The 7,638-nt window shown below is 27.7% G+C and overlaps 1 long non-coding RNA gene across 2 annotated transcripts; it reads left to right on the forward strand.

Annotated features, from left to right (window-relative positions):
- The first annotated feature begins 1,939 nt into the window (after positions 1 to 1,939).
- Positions 1,940 to 3,327, forward strand: LOC148234941 (uncharacterized). Of its 2 annotated transcripts, XR_015809590.1 has the most exons (3): positions 1,940 to 2,333; positions 2,402 to 2,445; positions 2,527 to 3,327. It is a non-coding gene; the product is annotated as an uncharacterized LOC148234941 (long non-coding RNA). The 2 variants fall into 2 exon arrangements; XR_015809589.1 differs by having other exon boundaries at positions 2,402 to 3,327.
- Positions 3,328 to 7,638: the final 4,311 nt, after the last annotated feature.

The following is a 7,638-nucleotide window of genomic DNA, read 5'->3' on the forward strand; positions in this document are numbered from 1 at the left end:
AAAATGCAGCAATTATATTTAAACTAGCTGTCGGTACCTCACTATCGTGAGGTACCGATAGCTAGCGAGTGTGCGTATACCGGACCCTCAACTTTTTGGGTTTTAAATATAATTTTTGCTTCGTTCTGATTTTTAAAAATATTTTTTAAAATTAAATGGTTCAAATTGGACATTACTATTTAGAATTTTCAATGATAGACAAAATAGTTCAATCTATAAAAAACTACTTAGCATTTTCAATTCATTTGAAAATAGGTTTACAACTTGACTAAATATTTCCAGAAGAAAACATTTTATATTATTTATTAGATTTACAACGTTAGGTTTTATCGTTATATTGAAACTTAGATATTTAATGATAAATCTAAATATTGTATATCATTTATGAATAGGTTTAAAACTTGGCTAGATAATAATTAATTAAAAATTGTACTATGAAATTTCAATACAGCGAAGCTCACGGAACCAATGAATAAACTTTGGTATACTGAAAATTCGTTATATTGAACGTAAGGAAGATGATATATTTTATTTTTAATTATCACATTACTACAACATCAAAATAACCTCTTATAAGGTTGACAGATAGTTTTTTGCCCATTTTTAAGGATACTGTATGAAACAATAAAATTTGTGAAAAAAATGTTTTATAAAAAAAGTTTGAGGGTCAGCGAAACACCTGTAATGTCGCTTTTGAACACATCTGTCACACACCACGTCAAGAACGAACTGAATTTGGAGAAATATTGTGTAAAGTTGCAACGTCATTCTTAAATTTGGATCAAAATATTTCGTTATACTGAGATCAGTCTTCGTTATAATGAAAACATTTTGTATGCTAGTTTTTCGGGGACAAATTAAAGATTCGTTATACTGGGAATTTTGTTATTTCGGTATTCGTTACAAAGAGATTTCGTTGTAATATTTTTTAAAATAGGTTTGTAACTTTACTAAATATTATTAAAACTAAAAATATCAAAATGTTTTCAACATAAAAAAAATATTAAAACGTAACATTTTGTATCATTTAAAAGTAGGTTTACAGTTTAATAAATAATAATAATAATAAATAGCATCGGTTACACATCCGCTCAAAAATATTACTGATATGAAAAAATATTTTGTTACACCTTACTAACGCTACAACACAATCGATCATATATAGTTAGTGCAATGTGAGTGATTATAAGTCATTGATTGTGTTTTAGCGTATTTTATGTGTTTGAGTGCCAGTTTTAACGCTGCATAACACAATTATATCATAAATTTAAATTTTCGTAATAAAAAAGTTTTTTGGTGACACCTTAAGTTACTTTATAATTTAAAAAAAATATTTCTATGTTTTATGTGTAAATATAAAAGTCAGTTTTTAATTACATTTACTAATGAGAAAGAAACAATAAACTAAAGATATCAAGCACCTAATCTGTTACTTTAGACCAAAAGTGCGTTTTAAAAATATTAATAATTTTTAAACCTTTGTCTTTTTTGATTAAAAAATATTTTGATTTACATCTTTTTTAAAGTAAATGTTTTTCTGCGCAGCATTATATATTTTAATAATTAATGAGTGTAAAAAGTTTTCACTATATTTAAAATTAATAATAAACTAATGATATTTAAAATCTATAATAAATTAATAATATTTAAAATCCATAATAAAATAAAAAATATTTTTAATGTTGAAAAAAATATTTTGAATAAATCTTGAAATTTTATTCTGAAACTTTTATTTTAAAAAATATTTAAATTAGTGTTATACATTTTTGTATAGTTTACTTTCAAAGGCGTCAGTAAGAGGGATTTTTGCAATACTGTGCGCTTAGAAGTTGGCTGGTAATGAATAGTACTTATTTTGAAACTTTGCCCCTTTTTGTTTAAAATATTTTTTAAAGCAAAGTTTTAAAAAAATTTTAAAAACTAAAACTTTAAATTGCCAACGTTCGCCAAAATTTAGGTACATATTTTTTCTGTATAGAGAAGCTAATACATATCCACATTATTTATATTATATTTTAAATCTATAAACTAAAAAAATATTTTAAAAAACATTTTTTTTTGTATTTGATGATTTTTATACATATTTTAATAAATTTTATACAATTTAAATCGTTAAAATAAATTTCGCTCGTTAAAATCAATTTCGCTCGTTAAAATCAATTTAGTTCGTTCTCAAGCGCGGGACTTCCCAAATTTGCTTTGACAGTTCTTCTGTCATCTGGCAAGAAATATGTTATAATCGCGGCATTTTTGTTACAAAGTGACAATTGAAGATGATTCAAGTGATGCAGCATTTGAAATTATAGACAAAACTATAAATTGCGGGTGTGCCAGTAAGTGTTTAGTTATAAATGAATAATATAACACGGTTATTCTAACAAAATTACTATTGACTTTCCAGGATCTAATATTAAAAGACAAACAGCGGTGATTTGGCAATTAAAGGTATACATACCGAAGTTAATTAAACATATTACAATGCTAGTAATAATAAAAAATATATGACATATTGTGACAATTTTGTAGAAGATGAAAAGATGCCAATCTACGTGTTTAATCCTCTACAGTACATCCATCAATTGTGTTCTTTGGTTGTCGTTTAAATTTAATTTATGGATTATATTAGTAGTAATAATGTGTTCAATGTTTACTCTTGATAGGAGTCTTATTGTTTTTTAATTATTTTTCAGAAGCAATGATGGAACAATTTGATGACCTATATGGCTACAACGTAGAATTGGTATATATAAACAAAGAGTTAATCTTCTCATGTTGAAGTCACTGTCAGCAAGTATTATCTTTTTATAAAGAACATACTACATAAGTTTGATGTAACTGAATATCTTAAATTTGGCTATTCAGAAAGAGGAATGATGGCACAGAACAAAAATTGTACATATTTTGCCACATCGGAATTAAAAATAACCCACTCTTAGATATTTTGGCTATCGATTATTCCAGGTATGCAATCACATATTTATAATCATTGTAAAATGTCGTTTATTAGATAACATCCAAGAAACTACACATTTATAAGCTGTCCGACAGCGCCGATTTGATCGACATTAACTTTCAATCCTCACATACTAAGGATATATTACACGTTCATGTTTAAAACATAACTGGTTAATTTAAAATTCTTAAAATCTAACGTATATATGTATTAAATCGGAAAGCAATGATAATGTTTATGTAAAATAAAAGTAAAACTCACTTTTCGGCCTCGGAGCCCGGCGACGGGATTTCAAAATTTGAAGATTTCATTACAAAGATTGTTTTATGATTGTTTATCTAATTTAATCAATGTATTCTTCTTATCCTAAACACATTATGTATATATTTCATTTTCATAGTTATAACACACCTAGTTAATTTGCAATCCGATTATTTATAAAAGCAAAAACTCACTTTTAGGCCTCGGAGCCCGTCGCCGGGAATTCAAAATTTGAAAATTTCATTACGAAGATTATTTTATGATTGTTTATCTAGTTTAATCAATGTATTCTTCTAATCCTCAACACATTATGTATATATTTCATTTTTATTTAGTCAAATGACGAATTAATGAAAATTATTGTCGCGTAGCAAAATTTTATTAATAAATAATAATTATTTAAAAGTGTTGTCACGGTACTGTCTATTTGAATTTGAATGCTTATTTGTCATTGGTCGAAGCTATTTGAATATTTGAATGCTTATTTTTGATTGGTCGAAACAACAGAACGCATTGCTGGCGGCTCGAAAATCAATCGGAGCAAATTCAATTTTTATTTTTATTATTATTTATTATTATAATTCCTTTGTTTACGTGTATTGTTACACACCGTTCATACAAAGCGTTACGATTTATAGAGTATAGAATTGAACGGAGAATGTTTCATTGAAAGTTATGCGCGTCCGGAAGCGACGACGGCGGCTTAGAACAATTATATATAAGATTCACTAAAAACTAAAAACACATATTTTAAAACATATATGCTGTTATTAAATTCTTAACCTGGAAAATGTTTTCGAACATGTTGTTCCTTATCGTTTTAATAGAAAGGAAAATACTTATACGCTCGTTGAAATCCAGGATTATTATTTTATTATAATAATACATCCAATTAGTTTTACTTGAAAATATAAATATATTATTATTTTAAATTTACTGAAGCATGATATTAATATGAATAACTATTGTTTGCAAAAAAATCAGAAACCTAACAAATATATGTATATATTTGTACATATAATAAAGCTATAATATTGAAATAAATTTATTTGAACGAATATTTATCTATGAATTTTTAATTTTTTATGTATTGTATTATTAAGTAGTACAGTAATTTATTGCAAGCAATATATATCGTATGCCTTATAAATAATATCAGATTTGTCGATTTGAGCACCATCCCATATATTTTTTTAGGCCCTCATAGCTATCGTTAAAAACGTCCTTGTGTTAGCAAGATCGTTGCGAAGCTTGATGGTTTGTGCAAGAGAAGCGTTCTCAAGCGCTGACATCCTTGCCGCGACAATAAGAACAAGGGATGGGATCGCGGCGCTCTAATGATTGCAGCGAAAGTAACTTAAAAAATTGCTTCATTTAGTAGACGCTACGCTCCTAGAAAAAGGCGATATAATAATCGCTTTCAAATAACTGACGAAGAGACACTTATAAGTCCACTGACGTAGGTCGATAAACAAAGCCATATAAGTTAAGTGTATTTTTGCTGTACAAAAATAACGGAAATAACTAATTGTGACAAATATAATGTATCAAAATAATTAAGCGCAAGAGTAGTTTAAATACACAAAAACTAGTATATTTAAACAATAAATAATATAAAAGGAAAGACATATTTTATTTGTATCATTACTTTACAATAGAAATACCATGAAACATTTTTCATCTAGAATTGTTAATAATATTGAAACAAATGATACGATACACTAGGCTGCGCAGCGAGACTTGATATTTTCTCAAGAGAAATATAGATACATAAGTGTTTGCCTACGCAATTTATACGCCTCCGATTATTTATATATCACGATATTGGGCGTTTTTAATTTGTTAATAAAACATATATATTTTAGTATGAATTATTTATAAAATGTTTAATATTGACATAATCATTCAGATATTCAGTGACGTTAATGTTGTTTGCCGTGTGATAAGTAAGTAAAATATAATTTTAACGGTTTTATGAGGCGCTCTTTATCTTTACGCGAACGTTATAATAATAAGAAGCACGATCGAAAACACTGATTTTCACCTTTTCGGTGTTTTTACAAAGTGTCAATAGAGGAGTTCATTCTTAACGGAAAAACGCCACCCACGGCAGCCAGCGGCTGGTAAAATGTTGACACAGCCAAAAGTGTCTTCGGTTAAATTTTAATTCGTTCGTCACATTTGCAAGTGACGGCCGCCTTTTCCTGCGTGTTTGCTTTCGGGCCGACAAGGGTCGTTTCTATTTAAGTATTGTCCCGACCGAAAAAAATAACATAAAAAATAGGGCAAAAAAACCAACTGGCTCTTGTTTACCTTTGTGGCCATTTTGACCCGCCACTCCAGGGACGGATTTCACTTTGACGTTCACCTTTTCGTAATTGTGCGAATCCACAATTTTCACCCGCCTAGATCGAGCGCAAAGTTTTCGTTTAAACGTCGTATTTCTGTCTCTCGCTTTTCAAGTTTCGAGACTAGACCTTAAAAGTATATAACGATAACACCCGAACAACAATAAGAAAACAATGGCGGAAATTAATTGTTGCGTGGGCGGCATGTTTGCGCCCCTATACCTATAACGATTCGCACGTTGGATTCATACCACTCTAGAAAACCAATTTGTTACAATTGCCCTTGAAGTTTGTTTGCTGGAATTTTTTTTGATTATCAAACACGTGTAAAGTAAATACTAAAAATATGATGGCCATTGCTTAACCGATACAACTCGTGTATTTTTTATTATGAAACACGTGTAAAGTAAATACTGAAAATATTATGGCCATTGTTTAACCGATACAGCTCGTGTATTTCGTGGTTACATAAACAATTTGAATGACATTTAGAGCAAATGATCTACTTAAAGGTCGCATGAATAACAAATAGGTACAAGATAGTATCATTAGATAAGCTATCCACTAAATATTATAGAGATAACATATAATATTCGTATACACGTAACATATTTATTTTTGCAAAATATGTAATAGCATATTTGCCAAAATCTATTGTCCATCCAGTAACTGTGGTATGGGTTTTAAACAATTACTTCACAAAATGTTATAAAATCCAAATAGTAAGTCGATAATTATCAATACGGTATATTGAATTTATGTAGTAAATTAAAAAATTAAATTAAGCTTTTTTATTTTTAATATGATATATTTTAATTCATTCAAGAATAGGTTATATTAAAAGCTAAAATTCCGTGCAAGTGATATCTTGATGTAACCTCGTTCCATGTTCATCACTCACGTTGGCAAGTACTGGAATGAAATCAAGATTAAAGTGTGAAAGGTAAACACAAAAAATACTTAAAAATTATGGTCTCGTTTAAAACCATACTATATTTTTATAATTTGATAAAAATAAAACGTATTCATAAAATCTCTACTTATTTAAAATTAAACCAAATTATAATTCTTCTTAACTCAAAACTTAAGATTTTAATGCCTTTTACTTTATCGTATTAGTAAAGCAAAATAAAAAAAATACTTAAGTAATATAAATTAATGTTACAGAATTATATAAAGTTAATTAGTAATAGGGGTGTTTACTTTTAATGAAATCTTACACGTTAACACGTGTAATTAGGGATTTCTTAAATTGGTGCAATAGGAAAAGTTTGCCCGTTAATTGGCATATTGTTCGTAGCCATGTTATATAAAATGTTTATTTTTTACTAAACGAATAAACAGGGTCACGAGCTTTCGAATGATTGTGTTATTTTTATTAGTTAACGAATTTAAGGTTTGTTTTTGGTTAAAATCACGGAACGTGCCAATATTGTGTTACCTTATCTTGCATTGTTTAATTGTTTTGTCAGACTTTACAGATTTAGTAAGCACTATTGTAAATAAATTGATTAAATATTTTAAATATAATTATTAATATAAAATTTGATAAAATCCTATAAAAAAGTTCGCTCTTTTTGCTTTAAAACATGTTTTATAATAAATTGATCGGACCCCCATACAAGCTTTTATGTGATTTCAAATATAGTTAACGCTGTTAATTCCCTTGTTTTAAAGATTAAGACTTTCATTTTTGTTATAGAATAGAGCTCTTAAACATATATTTAACCCTTATAATTTAAGCAAAAAAAATAAAATTTCATAAATATAGTTTTTTGCTTGAAAACAAGTCGATCGACCCTCCATACAAACGTTTATAAGACTTAAAATATAGTTAAGGCTAGTATTTCCTTTGTTTCATTGACTAAAAATGGAATTTTTGTCACAATATAGAATTAAGCACTCATATAATATTTGCTAGAAAAATAAAATATGTAACTTTTTTGCAAAATGGAGGCAAATTTAAAAACTTAAAGATTCATAGCTCCGTTGGATAAAACTGTACATAAAAGTTCGCTTAATAAAAAACGTTTAAAAGTTAAACCTGCATTGAAATAACATTTAAAAAAGTATTTT

This window comes from Plectrocnemia conspersa, unplaced genomic scaffold (genome assembly GCF_051122295.1).
Source record: "Plectrocnemia conspersa isolate PC_06_02 unplaced genomic scaffold, ASM5112229v1 ptg000005l, whole genome shotgun sequence".
Lineage (NCBI taxonomy): Eukaryota > Metazoa > Arthropoda > Insecta > Trichoptera > Polycentropodidae > Plectrocnemia > Plectrocnemia conspersa.